Source organism: Hypanus sabinus, chromosome 13 (assembly GCF_030144855.1).
Source record: "Hypanus sabinus isolate sHypSab1 chromosome 13, sHypSab1.hap1, whole genome shotgun sequence".
Classification (NCBI taxonomy): domain Eukaryota; kingdom Metazoa; phylum Chordata; class Chondrichthyes; order Myliobatiformes; family Dasyatidae; genus Hypanus; species Hypanus sabinus.
The window spans coordinates 19,046,143-19,067,472 of NC_082718.1; positions in this window are offsets into that span (position 1 = coordinate 19,046,143).

Genomic DNA, 21,330 nt, shown 5'->3' on the forward strand with positions numbered 1-21,330 from the left:
AATAGGCATCAAACTGAATGTAGAAATTAGAAAACTAAAAGGGGAAATGGAGGTATGTGAGAGTAGATCTAAGCTGATGGGTGGTTTTCACAGCAGAGAAGTTTGAGGGAAGGCTCGTCATGTTTAGATAGAATGGTGGAAAGTTTAAGGAGCAGGATACACAGATATAAAGTTCTGCACACAAGATGCAAGGAGGATGTGGGAAAAAAATGTTTTAATTCATGATTGGAAATTCACTGCCAGCAAGGGCCAACTAACACCTCCAGCAGGACATGGAGAGGCATGAGAGAGAGAGAGAGAGAGAGAGAGAGAGAATAATTTGCATAATTGTGGAATAAAAGCATACAAATGGGACTGGCAGAACTGGACTACAAGGAGTTTCATAGACTTGATGGACCAAGTGGATAAGTGTGCTTTAAGAATTCTCTGACTCTACGGGGAGCATAATGGGGAAATCAGGTGTGTTTTAAAGCTTATAAAATACGATAATTAAGGGGCCGGGTCCTATCAGAGACTGAAGATAGACTTTCTGCAGGCAGAGTGCATGACTGAGGTACTAAATATGTACTTTGCATCTTTGCTAAAGAAGAGAACACTGCCATTGTCACAACAAAAGAAAGGGTAGAGAAGCAGTGAAGCGTAAAAAGAAGGGATGTGTTTAAAATGGTGCAATTACGAAGGGGGGACGTGTGAGTGTTGGTGTGTGCAATGGAGAGAGACCTCGCTATCTTTCAAGGTAGCTGTGCAAGTTGATGACATTATTAACAAAAGCACATGGTGCCCGGTCTGTGGCATTGAATCATGTCATGATTTTGGCGATATCAGCATTCTTTCCATTAAGACTGAGAACGTTAGATTTATGAAGAGATCTATTACAGGCTTCGAAGATCATGAAAAGTTTGACTGAGTAAATAAGGAGACAATGTTTCTGGTGGCAGAATGAATAAAGATGAAGAGAAATATTATGGCAACTAGGAAAAAAATCAGAATAAGATGAGTAAACATGAGGAAATCAACACACACAAAATGCTGGTGGAACACAGCAGGCTAGGCAGCATCTATAGGGAGAAGCACTGTCGACGTTTCGGGCCGAGACCCTTCGTCAGGACTGCTGTGTTCTACCAGCATTTCGAATAAGATGAGAATATTTTATACAACCCTGACCTGAAATGCAATCTGCAAAGATTTGGGAGTAAATTAGGCAAAAAGTTTTGAAAAGTAAATGGATAAGTATTTAAACTTAGAAGTATGCAGAGATATGGGTAATGGACAGAAGAGCTGATGAGCAGTTTGGATAGTTTGTTTAAAAGTTCTTTCTGTGACCTAGCAATTCACTAATGCAGCTAGTTTAGATTCTGATGGCTTGAACCTTGTATTTGGATAGCTGAATTACTTTGGTTTCAGCAACAGGTTAACTTCCAAAACTTTCAGTGCTTCTTTGTTCAAGATGTATGTTAATATTAATCACAGATTCCTACAAACTACATCCATACAATAACATTAGTTGCTTTGCTGAGAAGTATGACTCAACAAAGAAATTGAGTGAAAAGGTATTTTCCCATCCCGTCCTTCCCTTGTATATTCGCAGATATTGTACCTACATCAAATCCCTTTTAAACTTAAGAGTTAATCTTAAATGCATTCATCTGGGAGAACCATTTGAAAAAGAGAAAGCAAGGCACGTTTGAACATACAGGGAAAACATTCTACCAAGAATGCACAAGTTAATTCTGTTCTCTCTGGTTTTTAGTGTACTGAAATAGAATTTATATTTATGCTATTTATGGAGGTTCGTGTTATGGGAACATTTATTCCACTGTGGTTTTACAACTATAAAAACTTCCATATAATTGCTTAAATGTGCATTGGAATTTAAAAACACCCTCCCATCTGCCACCTTTAGCTGATTCTAACCATAGTTGTTTCTTCTTTTCTCCATTTTAACCCATGACTTATGTATTACATGTAGAAAAACAAGACACGTAGACAGCAGCAGCACTGGTCACTGTTAGAACATGGTTCTGAGGCAGGTGGGAACTTGGCAGTTGTTTTATAGGCAAGAGTAGAAACTATGGTAAGTTTCCCTACATAAACCAAACAGTGTGATTGTAAAGGATTCTGCCTCAAATTGCTGCACATGCAACTTATTTTGCACTAAAGATTGGCTGAAAATGGGATGAAATTCTGGGTGACTGTGTGTAAATTTTTCTAAGGGTAACATTATAACTTTAACAGCTACCTACGCTTTGCCAGTTGACCTTGAATATGTCAAGTGGCATGCCCCCATCTAGTGTAATAACACTGAAACCACCAAACTATGTGAGAAGAGCTCCAGCTCCAACCAAAATCACTTTCTCTGTTTTAATCATGCTTTACTTATGATAATGATCATAATATACACCATTTCATGTTCTACTTTCTCCCAGGGCTTTCTAGTGAGTGATTACTTTTTACTACTGATATATGTTGCACATGGGTTTATATTCTTTTCTCATCAGTAGAATCATAGAACACTACAGAAGAGAATCAGCCCTTCAGCCTGTCTAGTCTGGACCAAACTATTAATCTGCTTCGTCTCATTGATAAGCAGGGCCCTCTATAACCCTCCCATCCATGTACAGATCTAAATTTCTCTTACATGTTCAAAGCAAACCCGAATCTACCACGCGCTGGCAACTTGTTCCACTTTTTCACCTCCCTTGGTGTGAAGAAATTCCCCCTCATGCTCCCCTTAAACATTTCACCTTTCACTCTTAACCCATGACCTTCTGTTCTAGTCTCCCCAACTTCAGTGGAAAAAACTGCTTGTATTTATCCTATCTATATATGTCATAATTTTATATTCCTCATTCTCCTAACCTCTTCAACCTTTCCCTACAAAGTAGGTCATCAAGTCCTAGTAACCTGAAAAAAGGATCTAGTGCTTTCTTGGCGTATGTGATGAATAAACTCTTCTCAGGCTTCTGGCTGGGTACAGGTATTGATGAAAACTGACATTTCGATGACCAACTCTGCCACCTGCATCAGGGATGATGCCTGGGCACGTCTAGACCGGTGGTATCTATATGCCTGTAGTCCCTCCTTCCTGATTGGTTAGTCCTCATCCTATCAGGTTTCCGCTCTCCCACCTTGTTTACAATCGAATTCCAGTTCTTAGTTAGAGTGAGGCCTTCATCTTTGTTAAAATCCTTTCCCTCTAGTTTTATTTCAATGGCTTCCTTTACCAGAGGGTCCCAAAAACCATTGTAGCAGCACAGTGGTTTTGTGCCATCAAAGTCACTCCTATGGCCACTGCGAATGCAATGTTCTGCTACCGCCGATTTCTCTGGGTAACGTAAATGGATACACCTCCTGTGCTCCTTGATATGGATTTCCCCCAAGCATCCCATCTGGCCGATATACACTGTTCCACATTCACAGGGAATCCTGTAAACACCAGCTGACCTGAGTCCCAAATCATCTTTGACCCACATAAGCTGTGATTTGAACTTCCTTCTGGGTTTGTGGATGGTATTAATCTGGTATTTTTTCAGGACCCTGGTAATCCTTCCAGAAACCATGGAAGTATAGGTAAGAGATGGTAGCAACAGGTTCCTCCTCATTGTTAGGTCTCCTGGCTTTTCTGTTGGCCTTTTTAACTTCCTTCATCTCCAAGGTGAAGGATTGGTTTTCTTCACCTTGTAGCCATTCTGCAGCAACCTTATCTGTAATTGTCTTATTTTCTCGGGGAGACTTTCCGGGTCTGAATTAGTTTTTGCACAGTTAATCAAAGTAGAAAGAACCGCTCTGCATTGGGAGCCATGATGGTGGCTGATATTGTTGAGGTATAAGTCCTTGTGAGTGTGTTTATGAGGCTACCGTCTGGCTTCTGTTGTGTTAGAGTATCCAGGAATGGGAGGCAACCATTGTTCTCCATCTCCACCATAAATTGAATGTTTGGATGTATACCATTTAGATGTTTGTGGAACTGTTTATGTAGTGCCTGGAGTCCAAGAGGCCACACTACGAAGGTGTCATCGATGTATCTGAAGAAGCATTTGTGGCATGAGGACAATGAACTCAGAGTCCTCTCCTCAAAGTCCTCTATGTAGAAATTAGCAAAAGCCAACAACAAGGGCAATCCCTTGGCCTCTCCATCAGTTTGTTCATAGTAACTCCCCTTATAGAGGAAGTACATTGATGTAAGGCTGTGTTCAAAAAGGTCAATGGTACCTGACCACAGAAGAACCAAGCTGTCCTTAATGGGAGCTCTCGTAAACAGGGACACCACGTCGGAACTGACCATTATGTCCTCCAGGGTCAGCTGGATGCTGGTTATCCTTTTAATGAAGTCCGTTGAATTTGTGATGTGATGCTCACAGCCCCCCAATAAAGGAAGCCGGCATAGTCGTTAAATGCCTAGTGAGATAGGAAGTCAGAGAATCTGTTTTACTGATGATAGGCCTCAGGGGGGAACTCTCCTTATGTATCTTAGGGTGCTTGTAAAATCTTGATGGTACCAGTGCCTAAGGCCCAAGTGTCTTGCACGTCACCTGAACCAGGTTATGTGGGTCCAAGATTACCTGGGATTCAGGTCAGCTGGCATTTACAGTGTGAATACGGAGCAGTGTATATGGGCCAGATGGGATGCACAGTGGAAAACCGCATCAAGGGGCACAGGAGGTGTATCCATTTGGGTTTCCTAGAAAAATCAGCGGTAGCAGAACATTGCATTCACAGTGGCCATAGGATTGACCTTGATGGCACAAAACTATTGTGCCATGCCAGTGGCTTTTGGGACCCTCTGGTAAAGGAAGCCATTGAAATAAAACAAGAAGAAAAGAATTTTAACAAAGCTGAAGGACTCGCTCTAACTAAGAACAGAAATTTGATGGTAAACAAGGTGGGAGAGTGGAAACCTGATTGGATGAGCACTAACCAATCAGGAGGGACAGACTACAGGGGTATAAATACCTTTGGACTAGACACGCCCAGGTATCATCCCTGATGAAGCTGGCAGAGTTTGTCATCAAAACGTCAGCTATAATTGATACTTGTACTTGGCTAGAAGCCCAAGAACAGTTTATTCACCCTAGTAACATCCTTGATAATTTTCTCTGCATTTTTTCAATCTTATTGATTCCTGTAGGGAAGTGACCAGAATTGCACACAATATCCAAGTTAGTCCTCGCCAGTCTTGTAACTAGAACTTCAACATAACACTCCAACTCGTGTAGTCAGTACTTTGATTTATGGGTTTATGAAGGCCAATGTGTCAAATGGTCCATTTACGATCCTATCTACTTGTGCTGCCACTTTCAAGAAATTATGGATTTGTATTCCCAGATCCCTTCATTCTACCGCACTCCTCAGTGCCCCACTGCACTTCCCAGTGCCCTAACACTTCCTGTGTAAGACCTACCCTGGTTGGTCCTCCCGAAGTAGAATACCTCACACTTGTCTGCGTGTTCCTTTTCATCAGCTGACAGCATTTCACCTCTCATGCTCTCAAACAGATATATTTCTGTTCTATATTACTTTCTCCTTTCTCATTTGTCTGGCCTGTCCTCGGATATAATTATTTCATAAATTTCAATTGCTTGTTGGCTTCTAAGTTTGCTGAGTGCTGATCTTCCATCCTTAGAAAAGGAGTAACCGTTTTCCATCACACTGTCAACCTGCTCTGTCACCTGAGGGAGGTTTTCTCCGCTCAGCATTTCAGAAATGCCTCCTGGGCTCTCTTGCAAGCAACATCAAGTATGTTTTTAAAATCTTGATGCAACAAAGGATTAGGGGTGTAGTAACTACCCTTAACTTAGATATAGAATCATAGAGAATTGAAAACTTCAGCCCATCACATCCATGCCAACCAAATGCATATCAAAGTGAATCTCATTCGTTTTGTTTCGGCCCACATCCCTTTAAACCTTTCCAATCTATTTAACAGGTCGTCTGGCAGCTTGTTCTATGTACGTTTAATTCTCTGCATGAAAAGATTGCCCCTCAGGTCCCTTCTAAATTTTTCCCCTCTTATTTTGAACCTTTAGTTTTTGATTTCCATTCCTTGTGGAAACGACCGTATGTATTCCCCTTTCTGCTATTTTCTTCACGGCTCTGATGGCATTCCTGAATCTCTTACCATCTAATGAACAAGTCCTAGCATGCTCGGCTCTACGTCTTTACATTCTCGTAAATCTTCTTTCCCCTCCTTCCATCTCAATTAACCAAAAGTGTACACAATACTCCATAAACACAAGAAAGTCTGCAGATGTTTTAAATCCAAAGCAGCACACACAAAATGCTGGAGGAACTCAACGGGTCAGGCAGCACCAATGGAAAAGAATGAACAGGAAACATTTTGGGCCAAGACCCTTCTTCAATACTTCAGATGTGGCCTCAGCAATATTTTGTACAAATTCAACTTAATCTGCAACTCCTGTATTCAGTGCCCTGATGATTAAAGACCAGCATTCCACATGCCTCCTTTGTCACCCTGCTTCCCTGTGACAGCACTTCCAGGGGACTACGTGCTTGTACTCCTCATTCCTTCTGTTTTACAGATATAGCTGCCTTTGACTTAATGTAAATTTCCATTCAGGAAGGTGTAACTCCTTAGAAACTTCTCTATGTGAGTGACTACCACCCCCAGTATCACCTACCTACCCCATCTCACCTGCCTCCACTGTATATCACCACTCCTCACATCCTCATCAACCGCAAGCAAACAAACAGTGGTGTGAGTGTAGGACCAACTCCTTTGCAGCTTTACCTCTGCACACCTGTGTTATTGTCACTTCCCAGATATGCCAAGGGGATATGCTAAAGTAGCTCTAATGAACTTGGGCAAGGTCCTTGTCTTGCCCTCGGGCCCCCTTACTCACTTATTGAACCCTTGGTTTCTCTCTTGGGCTACAAGGCTGCGACTCCTCTCCAGGTGCTAATACACTTCAGCACTTCCTCTAGGAAGGCAGCAGGCCCCCTCTCACTGGCAGAACTTTCGTTGTGTATCTCACGATCGGCAATCCAAGGAAAAGAGCCCAAAGAATGGGAGGGGTGGGTAGGAACTCGATCTGCAGGAACTTTGCATCGGTAGGTTTGCATCCTTCTCTAAATGTCATTACTCAGTGAGTTCTCAGCACCTGGCTGAGGTACAGCAAGTCAGAACCTGGCTTGAAAATGGTTCTGGTTGCACACGCAGCCAGATGACACAGCTCTTCTGCCAGCTGATTAGGAAAGAGGGATGTTTAAAATTGCCCATTGCATGCGGTTTCCCACTCATTAGATGCCAGAGCCAATTTCTCTCAGTGCATTTTAAACTTCAAAAAGTTCTGAAGTTCAAAAGTAAATTTATTATCAAAGTACATATATGTCACCATATACAACCCTGAGGGCATTCATAGTAATCTAAGAAACACCTAGAATCAATGAAAGATCACATCCAACAGAATGGAGAAACAACTAATGAGCAAAGGGCAACAAATTGTGCAAATACAAAAGAGAAAAAAATAAGCAACAAATATTGAAAGCATAAGATGAAGAGTCCTTGAAAGTGAGTCCATAGGTTGTGGGAACATTTCAATGATGGGGCAAGAGAAATTGAGTGAAGCTATCCCCTCTGGTTCAAGAGCCAATGGCTGAGGGGTAATAACTGCCCTTGAACCTGATGGTGTGGGCACCTTCTTCATGACAGCAGCAGTGAGAAGAGAGCATGGCTTGGGTGGTGGGGATCCCTGATGATTTATGCTGCTTTCCTGTTACAGAGCTCCGTGTAGATGTGCTCAATTGGTGGGGAGGGCTTTGCCCAGGATGAACTGAGCCATATCCACTACTTTGTCAACACGATTGAATCTGCAGATGCTGGAAATAAATAAAAACACAAAATGCTATCCATATCGGAGTGGGACTGGACCCGCCGTAGACTGGGAGACTGTTTCGCAGAACACTGGCGCTCAGTCCTCCAGCAGTGGCGGGTTCTCCCTGTGGCCACACACTTCAATTCCACAGACCACTCCCACTCCGACATGTCTGTCCATGGCCTCCTCTACCGTCAAGATGAGGCTGTGCGCAGGTCGATGGAGCAAGACCTTATCTCCCGCCTAGGTAGCCTCCTACCTGCCGGCATGAACATCCAACTCACAGACCTTCGTTGATACCCCTGCCCCCCCCCCTTACCCCATCCCTACCTATAATTTCAGTCTGGTTCTCTTTCTCTCACTTTTCCCCCCTCACTATAATCTCCCCCCAGCCCTACCTTTCTTTCTCTTTTATTTCCCATAATTCTCCTCCTTCCCCCAGCCCATTTCCCTTCAGCCTATCATTTCCCAGCTCTCCATTTCACCCCTCCCCCCACTTCTTATCCCCCCCTCGACCATCTCATGTTACTTCACTCCTGATGAAGGGTTTTGGCCCGAAACGTTGTCAATACCTCCTCCCATAGATGCTGTCTGGCCTGCTGAATTCTGCCAGCATTTTGTGTTTTCATCCACTATGTGTAGGATTTTCCACTTCTCCCAACTACTAGCTAGGTTAATTCTCATCTCTTCCAGGGATAGATAGATTTTAATAATATATCACTAGAGGTTGCAATTAATGTTTATGACTTATTTGTATCCATTGTAGGGTGTAGCCAAAGGAAAGGTAGTATTTATCTGATCAATTTAAGGTTAATTTGTAGTCCTCGATGTAATCACAGACTAGATCATCACAGAAGAAAGTTTAGCTCATCAAATATGAGCCATCCCTTTCAAGGGACAACCTAGTCAGCACAACGTCACTCTTTCAACATTTTCTTGCATTTTTGTTCTTTTTCAAGAATGCAGCTATTTCCCTTTGGAAAGCTCACACTAAATCTGCTTCCAACATTTTTTTCAGACAGTGCACTGCAAACTGGAACCATTTATTGGCTAGAACTGTCCCGCCTCATATTACCTCTGGTTGTTCTGCAACCCATATTAAACCTTTGCATTTTGGTTATCAATCCTTCAATCATTGAAACTGTTCTCTTCCTGTCATCAGCAGTAACATCAAAGTAGAGGTAATTATCATTTGCACGAAGTACATGTATACACAGGTGCATAAGAAATTCACTTCCAATTTCATCACAGACACATAGCATCATATGAGAAGCATTCAAAAGGAAAATGTAGATTAAATACACACTCAGTGGCCACTTTATTAGATACCTCCTGTGCCTAATGAAGTGGCCACGAAGTGTAGTTCATCGTCTTTTGCTGCTGTAGCCCATTCATATCAAGGTTCAACACATTGTGTGTTCAGAGATGCTCTTCTGCACTCCACTGCAGTAATGCATGGTTATTTGAGCTACCATTGCCTTCCTGGTAGCTTGAACCAGTCTGGCCATTCTCCTCTGACTTCTCTCATTGACAAGGTGCTTACCCCCACAGAACAGCTGCTCACTGGGTGATTTTTTGTTTTTCTCACTTTCCTCTGTAAACTCTAGGACTGTTGTGCATGAAAATCCCTGGAGATCGGCAGTTTCTGATAAACTGAAACAACCCCGCCTCGCACCAACAATCATTCCATGGTCAAAATCACTTAGCTCACATTTCTTCCCCATTCTGATGTTTGGTCTCAACAACAATTGAACCTCTTGACCATTTCTGCATGCTTTTATGCACTGAGTTGCTGCCACAAGATTGGTTAATTAGATATTTGCATCAACAAGCTGGTATACAGGTGTACATAATAATGTGGCACTGAATTGTTATACACAATGTTTACAAGTAGAACCAAAAAAGCTAAGTATATTTTAGTGCAAAGTGATCCCAGTGGTCAGCCTGGATGAACATGTCAGCATAGATCCTACTCAGATCAGCTGGCAGAAGTATTTGCAAAGGTTTTTAACCTGTCCCTGCTTCAGTCCAAACTTCCTGTTAGGGCGTAGTCTAGAGTTATGAAATATACAAGTATTAAATTTTATAGCAACCAGTTTTCAGATTTGAATGTGGATTGCAAATTGAATTCAAAATGCAGCTCAGAACAATGGCCTTCATGGAACTGCAGACTGGGGTCGATTGCAAACCAGGGAACAGGGCATTGACCTGTGATTCATGAAAGCAGCTCAGAGACAGTGGTGATATTCAATCTAGGGTGTCTGGAACATTGTTGTGAAGATCTACGTGTTTGAAAATTATATGTAAATCAAAGGAAGTATTGTCAACCCTAAGTATTGAAGTAAACAATGTCATTTTAACTATTGAAACTGTATTGAGCCATCATTAATCTCAAGGGTGTAAAAATGTGATGTACTTTGAGTTTATGCACCTCTTCTGCCAACAGTGACTCCAGTGTGATGCTTGCCTGTTTTCCTGAATTAAGACTTCTATATCCATCAGCTTCTGTGTCTCTCCAGCACTTCTTTCACAGTCACCATGGCTCCATCTGCTTTAAGAAGACCAGCATCAACAGAGAAACAAGGTAATGTGCTTTAATGACTACCACCCGAAGGCTCTCACATCCACCATCATGAAGTGTTTGGGAAGCTCGTCATATTAACTCCAGCCTCCCACTCAAACTCAACCCATGGAAATTTGCCTACCACCAAAACGGTGGCAGATGCCACCTCCTTGGCCCAATGCCCATCTGTGGAGCACCTGGTCAGTAAGACACCTATGTTAGACCATTGTTTATTGACTACAGTTCAGCCTTCAGTACTATCTTTTCAAACAATCTCATCTCCAAACTCCTGTATCTGGAACTCTGCAGCTTCTATTGCAATTTCCTGACCAACAGACATTTGCTTCAAGCAAAAGAATAAGTTGCACCACATCTACCACAATATTCCTCAATATTGGTGCCCTGCAGGGCAGCAACCTCAGCCCCCTAAAGACTCCTTCCTGTAGACTCACAACTGCATGGCCAGGGCAACTCTAACTTCATCTACAAAAGGGCTTCCCAAACTGGGGTCCATGGCATAAAAAAGTTTGGAAACCTCTGCTCTGCAAGCTTGTAGATGACAGGACAATAGTGCACTGAATTTCTAATAACCATGAGTTGGAGTAGAGGAAGGAGATAGAGAACGTAGTGACATGGTGCTGTGACAATAACTTCCCCCCAGTGTCAGCAAAACAAAAGAGTTGGTCATTGACTTCATGAAGAAGGAAGCACTTGCTCCTGATTACATCCATGATGCTGAGTTCGGGACAGTTGAGAGTGTCAAGTTGCTAGGAGTTAACATCACTAATAGCCTGTCCTGTTCCGACTGTGTAGCCACCAGACCAAGAAAGCTCACCATGGCCTCTATATCCTCAGGAGACCAGAGGAATTTGGCATGTCCCCTTTGACCCTTACCCACTTTTATCAATGCACCACAGGAAGCATCCTACCATAGATGAATTACGGCATGATATGACAATCATAAGAACATAAGAACATAAGACATAGGAGAAGAATTAGGCCATCTGGCCCATTGAGTCTTTTCTGCCATTCAATCACGGCTGATCCTTTTTTGTAGCTCCTCCTCAACCTCAGTTACCGGCCTTCTCCCCATAACCTCTGATGCCATGTCCAATCAAGAATCTCTGCCTTAAATACACTCAATGACCTGACCTCCACAGCTGCATGTGGCTACAAATCCCACAAATACACCACTCTTTGGCAAAAGAAATTTCTAGGCACCCCTGTTTTGAAAGGACGCCCCTCTATCTTGAGGCTGTGCCCGCTTGTCTTAGATTCTCCCACCACGGAAAATACCCTTTCCACAAATGATTTGCCTGTGACTGCAAATGTAGAGTTATGGACAGATCAGCACAGCCTCCCTTCCATGGATTCATACATATGTCTTCTTACCTCCATTGTAAAGCAGCTAGTAAAATCAAAATCCCACCCGTCCCAAATATTCTCTCTTCTTCCCCCTTCCATCACGCAGAAGATTCTAGAAATGAAGGCAATGTACCACCAGACTCACAGACCGCTTCTCTCCAGCTGTGATAGGAGTATTGAATGGTCCCCTATTTGGACTCTTGACCTCAGAACATACCTAATTATTGCCTGCCCGCTCTGCACTTTCTCTATCACTGAAACATTATTCTGTATTCTGTTAATGTTATCATCTTAACTTGTATTACCTCAGTATGCTGTTGTAATGAATTGATCAGTATGAATTATATACAAGATATATTTTCACCGTCCTTTGGTATGAATGAGAATAATAAACCAATTCACTGACTGTAGTATTACTAAACTGTAGTGGTGTTTGGGATTTTGTTGGAACACTGAACGGCTGAAAAGAAGTGGCTGTTCTTGATTCTGGTTGTGTGGGACTTCAAGCTTCTGCACCTTCAGTCTGATGGTAGCTGTCAAAAGATGGCATTGCTCAAGTCATATCTACAGGTGCTGTCTCATCTTGATGAATATTGCCTTCTTGAAGTAGCACCTCCTGCAGACATCACCAGTGGTGAGGAGGGCTGTGCCCTTGGTGTCTTTTGTCAGAGTTCACTACCTTCTGCAGCTGTTTACATCCTTGTGCACTCAAATTGCCATTCCAGACTGTGATGCCATTCAGGATTCTTTCAACAGTATACCTGTAGAATTTTGTTAGTGTGTTCGGTAACAAACTGACCCCTCTTAACCTCCTAAGAAAGTAAAGATACTGGTGTGCTTTTCTATGATTGCATCAAGAGAAACTTTCTCAGTAGTAATTTGTACACCAATATCTATTTTGGTACAGCCATAACTATTTGGCTCAAGTCTTCTTTGTGGCCTTAGAGGCAGACTTACAGAGGCGAGGTGAGAGTGACTGTACTTGGTTTCAAGGCTGCATTTGGCTGAATGTGGCATCACAGAGCCCTGGTAAAAGTCAAGACAAGGGACATCAAAAAGATTGCTTTGGATACATAGCTAACATAAGAGAAGATGCCTCACAACATCAGTGCAGGATCCTTTGCAGTGTCTTTAGATGATTCATCAATGATCTTCCTTCAATTATATGGCCAGAAGTTGGATGTATATAGATAAATGTACAAAATTAAATGTTGTCCACAATGCCTCAGCAAATGAAATAGCCCAAGTCTGCCTGCCACATGTTCATGTTAACATTCAGGTACTGGCTACCGAGTGATAAGTAACATCTGTGGTGGAGTCATGCCAGGGAATGACTAGTCACTAAACAGTGTGGCTACAACAGATGGTCAGAGGCTGTCTGTCCTGATGCTCGATATCTTAGAACAACCGATACCTGGTGCCAGCATATATATGCTGTCTATACAATGCCAGCTTTAGCACCAGCACAGGGGGTTGTTGTGCTGCTTGTATTTTCTGTGATGGTATCCATAATTTCCATTCTTTTCCCCCTAGTCACAAACTACCACGCCCAACAAGGCCAGAAACAGAACACAGAGAACAGAGGCAGAAGTTATTTCCTGTCTCAGCATCACAGATTTCCTAAACTTTGTTTCTGTGCTCTGATTGTTATCATGACAAAATAATGAATAAGAACATTTAGAATCAAACTAATCCCACCTCCAAAGTCCTTTTATTATGTCAGTTTAAAAGAACAACAATCAAATCCAAGCTCACATTTGATATAAGAGATCTGATGTGAAAATGAAATCAAGCAATGTTCAAAAACTCTTTCATTTTTGTTTCATAATGAAGTAGTGCTTATTTTTACAGAACAATGGACAATTTCCTTCCTTTCACCGGTGTGTGTATTGTTGGGTATTTGCAGAACTAAATTTTCTTTAATGTTTTCTTTAATGTTTCTCATTATTTCCCTCCATCAAAATCAAGTGGTGGGCGCAGTGCCAATGGTTTACAGGGGACTTGTCAAAAGGACTACAAGGGCTGAGACAGAGTGCTCCCACCCAGTTCATGAAAGCATAGACTTTGGCAATAAAGGTAAAACTGAACATTAAGAAACCTGATGGTGAATTATTGCATGGCCCACACTTTGCAAATAACTTGAGCTGATCTTCCCCATCCACCATGATAGTGTTGGTAGAAATTGTCACCATTCTGTTTCTGTGAAGATAAAGCCTTGTCTTCACACTGACCATTGTGTTATGGGCATCAGAAAGATGCTCAGAGGAAACTAGCAGTTCATCGATTACCCTGAATACTCATTCCCTCCTCAGCGGCTGCATCTTCAAAATGCACTCCAATTTTTCATCCGGTCTGCTCAGGTACCTTCCTGACCTGTGAACTCTACCATCAAGAAGCACAAGGGCACCTGGCATCTGAGAACACCACCACTTGCATATTCCTCTCCAGGTCACAGATTGTTCTGACCTGACTGGTTGTTGAATGTAAATCCCAGATTTCTTTCTCCAAGAAGACCTTCACCAAGAAGGTACTCCAGCAGTACCTTCACCAAGAAGAACAACAGTTCAACAAGGCAGCTCTTCTGCCACCATCTTCTCAAGAGCAAATGTGGATGACAAAAAATACTACTAGTGATGCTGAAAAAGTAAAACTCCGAAGTCAGAATTCAATTGAAATGGGATAAAAGAAAGATTTAAGCTTGTGACATGCAACATCATTCCAGTGTGCTTGTTACATTAGTGCCATTCTACTGTGAATTTCACATCTCTATTAATGTCTGATTAACACTGTATTGGAAGTGCCTCTCTGACCAGATGATTGCAAACTTTAGTTAAGTTTCTCCACAACGCTGATCGAAACTTTATTTATCATTCTGTAATAAATTGGTAGAGTATGCTATTTGATAACACCGATAGTTTTCATTGTGTTATGTACCCCGTAACTGGGTCACTTACCAGCAAAGATAGAGAGGTCCGTTGAAGTCTGATGGTACTATTTTTAACAGTATTTATTGATAAAAATACACAAAAATAATATCAATGCAAACATACAGATAATATACATCGTCAATACTAAATCTAAAAGCGCGGGTATAATAATAATCGATAAGGAATAGCTCTATCGTTGTCTAGGGGATAATGTATTGTCTGATGGAAATATAAAAGTCACTTTAGTTCATTCAAGCTGCAGCTTTTTGGTTTGAGAGAAAGACGGGTTAAAACTTGCCCAGTCCTTTTATGATGTCAATCCTTCGAGAGTCGTTGGGAGTTGATCTCCCCGTTGTTAGCTAAAAACCGTTCTTCGGTGGTAAAGGCCACCGATTCCGGGGCAAATGGAAACGGACGCACGTGGCCTTCCCACCAGCTTTTGCTAATACGGGATCGCTGGCCTTTCTTCTGGTGCGTCTGAGGGGCTGTTCCCACAGACCCTCTTTTATCTTGACTCACAGGGTCTCAGATGTCAATCAGGTTGGGATGATGCAATCCCTCCACCAACCTCCCCCCTCGGTTCATTGCCTGGGGGCTTCGATGCATCGTACACCCGGATTCAATACACAATTCTGTCTCCAAGAGACAATAGCAGGTATCAATGGCTCCGCCTTTCGGAGGCCAGGACATATTCCAACTCTTTGTGGATTCTGCATGTCTTTCTCTCATTTCCTGGGTCTCCTGAACTGACTCAATAGTGATCTTGCGATTCTCAAAAAGGAGGGGGCTACCTTCGGCCCCTCAGAGCTGTGGCACATTCGTAACAATTGTGATTTAAAACAGGATCATGTTCTTGTCTGACAACTGAAAAAATTATGCAAAAGATATATTTAAATATGAAAGCAAATTGTAAATTTGAAATGGCAGGTATTTGGCAGAGACACAGATGAAAATTTATATACTTCTTTCAAAATTCATTTTCAGTATCCATGCATTGCTTATATGGCCAGTATTTATAGTCCTTCCTTGGTTGCAAATCTCACTCCACTCTTTAAGAAAGGAGGGAAGCATCAGAAAGGAAATTATAGACCAATTAGCCTGGCCTCAGTGATTGGGAAGATGTTGGAGTCAATTGTTAAAGATGAGGTTATGGAGTACTTGGTGACTCAGGACAAGATAGGACAAAGTCAGCATGGTTTCCTTAAGGGGAAATGCTGCCTGATAAACTTGTTGTTATGCTCTGAGGAGATTACAATTCAGATGGATAAAGAAAATGTAGTGGTTGTTGTATATTTAGATTTTAAGAAGGCCAGTGATTTAGATGATGGAATAAATGGCTTTGTTGCCAAGTTTGCAGGTGATACAAAGATTGTTGGAGGGGCAGGTGGTGTTGAGGAAACAGGTAGGCTGCAAAAGGACTTATACAGATGAGAAGAGCAAGGAAGTGGCAAATGAAGTATAATAAACACAAAATACACTGCAGATGCTGGAGTCAAAGCAACACGCACAACACGCTGGAGGAACTCAGCAGGTTGGGCAGCATCTGTGGAAACGAGCAGTCAATGTTTCGGGCCAAGACGTTGACTGCTCACTTCCACGGATGCTGCCCGACCAAATGAAGTATAATTTTGGAAAAGGTGTAGTCATGCACTTTGGTAGTAGAAATAAATGTGCAGACTATTCTCTAAACAGGGAGAAAATCCAGAGATCTGAGATACAAAAGAACTTGTGAAGAACATCCTGAAGATTAACTGCAGGTTGAATTGGTGGTATTTCAAGAGGTCTAAACTACAAGACCAGGGATGTGATGCTGAGATTTTATAAGGCACTGGTGAGGTCTCACCTTCAGTACTGTGAACAGTTTTGGGCTCCTTATCTCAGAAAAGATGTAGTAGCATTGGAGAGGGTTCAGAGGAGGTTCATAAGGATGATTACAGGAATTAAAGGGTTATCATATGAGGAACATTGTATTATATGGGTACATATGGATTTAAAAATAAGAAGGATGAGAAGGGGAACTCATTGAAACTTTTTGAATGTTGGAAGACCTAGACAGAGTAGATGTGGAAAGGATGGTGGGGTAGTCTTGGACAAGGGGGCACAGCCTCAGGATAGAGGGGCGTCTATTTAAAACACAGATGTGGAGAAATTTCTTTAGCCGGGGGTGGTGAATTTGTGGTACTTATTACCACAGGCAGCTGTGGAGGCCAGGTCATCGGGTGTATTTAAAGCAGAGATTGATAGGTTCTTGATTGGCCATGGCATCAGAGGTTATGGGGAGAAGGCTGGGAAATGGGGCTGAGGAGGGAAGGAAAAAGCTTAATTCTGCTCCTATGTCTTAGGATTTTAACGTCTCAGGGTTTTCTTGTGAAGATAATGATGAGTTATCTTCTTGAATAGCTGCAGTCCTTTTGTGAAAGAGTACTCAGGCAGAGAGCTCCAGCATTAGACTCGTGGCTGCAGTGTTTACAACTGAGAAGTTTCCTAGCTCATTTCTGATAGCATTTAAGGACAGCCACAAGGGAGTGAGTCTAAAATCACTGGCCCAAGTATTGTTAGAAATCTTTTTGATAAAGTTAAGATAATCTTCTTAAATGGGATGTGAAGTACTTTTCCTATTTTGCTAGATAGTCCATGGAGATGCCCTTTATTCAGGCTGTTGCACACATCACCATACTGTGGAATAATGTAGCTTAATGGTTCACATTTGGTTGATTTGTCACTTATGCTTTCACAGGATGGTGCAATCACTGGCAATGCTGGTTTTTACTGTCCTTCCCTAATGGCCCCTTAAATGTGTCTGGAGATAAGGACAATGGATTTGTTTCTCTGTGGGGGAACTGGTGGATCAGATCTAGTGGTTTCATGATCAGTTTTTGAGATAAGCTTCTGTTTATTATAAATTTAAAGCTTGTGTTTAATTTTGCAGCGACATTGATGGGATTTGCACTCACGTCTCCAGTTAATGGTGCAAAACTCCATCTGATCAGGCCAGAAGATTAAACTGACTCCATCTTTTGATCAGGTTACTATCAGCATATGGGACTTAGAGGTGGAGAGGGAGGTAGCGTTGAGGAAGCCAGAAGGGATTAGAAGAATGGGTAAAGACATGGTAAATGGAATGCAGCGTCGGGAATTGTGATAGAAGAAATAAAAGCACAGACTGTTTCCTAAATGGTGGAAAAAACGAGAAATCTGAGGCGCAAAGGGACTTGGGAGTCTTTGATTCTCTAAAGGTTCATTTGCAGGTTGAGTCAGTAGTAAGAAAAACAAGTGCAATGTTAGCATTAATTTCAAGAGGACTAGAATATAAAAGCGAGGATATAAGATTGAGGCTGTATAAGACACTGGGGTGGCCTCACTTGAGTATTATGAGCAGATTTGGACTCTTTATCTAAGAAGGGATGAGCTGATATTAGTTCAAAGGAGGTTTATGAAAATGATTGCAGGTTTGAACGGCGTATCATATGAGGAGCATTTGATACCTTTGGACCTGTACTCACTGGAATTCAGAAGAATGAAGGGGAATCTCATTGAAATCTATGGAATGTTGAAAGACCTCGACAGAGTGGATGTGGAGAAAATATTTCTTATGGTGGGGGAGTCTAGGACCAGGAGGCACAGCGTCAGAATAGAGGGACGTCCATTTAGGATGATGAGGAGGAATTTCTTTACCCAGAGAGTGGTGAATCTGTGGAATTCATTGCCACAGGTAGCTGTGAAGGCCAAGTCATTGGGTATATTTAAAGCAGAGGTTAATAGGTTCTTGATTAGTTAGGGTTTGAAAGGTTATGGGGAGAAGGTAGGAGACTGAGACTGAGAGGGAAATAGATCAAACACGATGAAATGGTGAGGAGATGCAATAGGCCAAATGGCCTAATTCTGCTCGTATGTTTTATGGTCCTATGGTCTTAAGAAATAGGAGCTGGTCGGGGCCAGCCCTTTAGGTCTACTCTGCCATTTATTAATATCTTGGCCAGTCTTTGGCTTCAACACTATTTTCCTGCTTGTTTGCTTTAATATCAAGAAATGTTTAATTGACTGTCTCCATGGCCCTCCCTAAAGACGTACACACTCTGTGTGAGGAAATCTCTCGCCCGCTCCATATTTGGAGACTTCTTCCCCTGGTGCTGGAGTCCTCAGACAGAAGCTTGGATGCGCCCAGTCTGTCTAGTGCAGGGGTTCCCAATCATTTTTTTCAATGCCATGCACCCTTATCATAAACTGAGGGGTCAGTGGACCCCTGGTGTCCTTTCATAATTTTGCAGGTTTCAATGAGATCACCTCTCATTCCTCAAAACTCCAGGGAATGCGGGTCTGGTCTGCTCACTCTCCCCTGCGTCGGCAAGCCTCTCAACTCCGGAACCAGTGAAACTTCCTTGGACTTCCTTTATGGCAGCAAAATTTCTCTTGGGCACACTTTCAAAGAAGCACTATATGTTTGCAATAAGAAGAACATGAAAGAAGAAAATATTTGAAAGGTAGTCTGATTCAATTTAGATCGCTAAAGATCCCTTAGTTAGAGATAAGCCAGTAACTCACCTACAAATGAAACACATGACACTGAACCTGCAGAAAGGATCTGTGAACGGATTGCATTTCAAATGGTTCCATTTATTATCAGAGAAGGTATACAGTATACAAACTGAAACTTTTACTCTTTTCAGAAATCCACAAAAACCAAAGAACCCCTAAAGAGTGAATAACATAAAAATGTTAGGGCCCCAAAGCCCCTTCTCCCCTTTCCCCAGCACAAGCAACAGCAAAGTGTTGACCTGCGTCCCCCCCCCATCCACTTCAGCAGAAAACGTCAGAGTCCACCTCCCACCAAGCAACAGGAAAGCCCCCAAAGAGAGACCATGATCTGCTGTCAGCAAAACCTATTGTTTGCCCAACAGTTCAACATACCACAGGCTCTCTCTCTCACTAACAGGGGACAGAGAGATGTCACCCATTTCACAGCAAAGGGGCGGGGGGGAACCAACAGTCCTCGCTGTTATGATATTATAGTCTGCAGCATCGTCTATTTCATGCTGAGATTCTCCAACTTGAGAATCAGCAGCAAACTCTCCCCACCATCGAGAGGAGAGAGAGGGCGATTGCTCGACTACGGAGACCTCCGTCCACAAATCGGCCGCCATGAATTCCTGATGTTCCTTCTCCTGCAACTCCTGGAATCGGATATCCACTGGGCCATGCAAGGCTGCACCCCGGCGTCCTGTGGGAAAACAGCTGGTCAGGCGGTGAGTTCCAAGAGTGGGAACTCGTCGCTGTGAAAAACCACAGCTCGAATGCTATTGCAGATCAGGGAGCTGGATAGAACCCCAGCCACCTTGTAAAGGGAAAAAGAGACATTAAGGAGAGGAATTTAAACTGTTTCTGCAGTTGAGCTTGAAAAGGCCGCCATTTGGCAACATCTTAGCTTTTGTTTTCCAACTTTTGTTACTGTATATGGAAGGATTGGAATTATATAGTGTAATATTCTATTTTTGACAACAGTTCTCACTCTCAAGTCTTTTTGAAAGCATACTGTAGTTATAATATGCCACACTGCTTGTGTGACGCTGTGCTACTAGGGACTTACCCAAACTCTAAACCTACAGGATATTTGTAGTCTGCCATTTGCAACCACAGAATCTGTTAAATGAAGTAGCTTTGTTCGTCAGTTGAGATTTTCCAGCGAAGGTCTGCACTGTAAAGCTTAACTTTAAGGTGAAAATAGTTTAAAGGCTTTATGTTTTCCAAATTGCCTTGAATATCAGCAAGAAAACTATGAACTATTTCATCCGTTTTACTGCAGTCAGAACATTTAGTGTTTCATAGTTCTGTGGGCGTGTAGAGTGCTGCCGAATTTGCCGGAAGCTAGAGAATTTCTCTGCATCACGTGGTTAGCGCCACAACATGTCACAGCAGCAACTTCTTTCATAAGTTCATACAATGTTTTCAAATATGAGCAAGAAGCACAGGACTGAAGTTCAAGTCTCTGTTTACCATTGTTGCTCACTGTACCCAGAGTTTTATATCAACCATGCTCCAGGCTTCATTTTTAGTAGAGCTATTAAGATATTTCTATATATTGAAATTCATTATTTTATTTCAATGAGCTCTATACTGTTGTGTGTTTAATATTTCAGTAACACATGAGTAATATTTAAAATATATTATTTGATTAAGCATTTTTTGTTGTTTACTCATTACGGGTTATATGTAAAAGTACATGAATGGCATACGTCGGTATGCTATCATGTCTAACAGCGCCTCACTAAAGTAAGAACGAAGTAGACATGCATCTCATGGCTCCTGTGTTTTTTCTTATGATTAACTTTTAGAGTTAGAAAACAGCAGTGGCGATGAGTAAAATGTACCTGAGACAACTGTCTACCTGTTGAAGTGCAGCACAATTTTTTGTAGTAAAGGGAGAAAGACATTCCAGTTTTTTAAAAAAGCACGAGTTTCATTGCAAGGAAACAGAGATGGTTAAGTTAAAACAAAAGCAGAAAATGGACGAAATTCATGGGTTCGTGAGCAGTGAGTACCAGGTGATAATAATCATAATTTGAAAAAAAAGGCAGAAATGTCTGGCTACATCAGATTCCACAAAAGATAAACTGGTGTTGCATGCTGAATGAAGTGAGCAGTATTT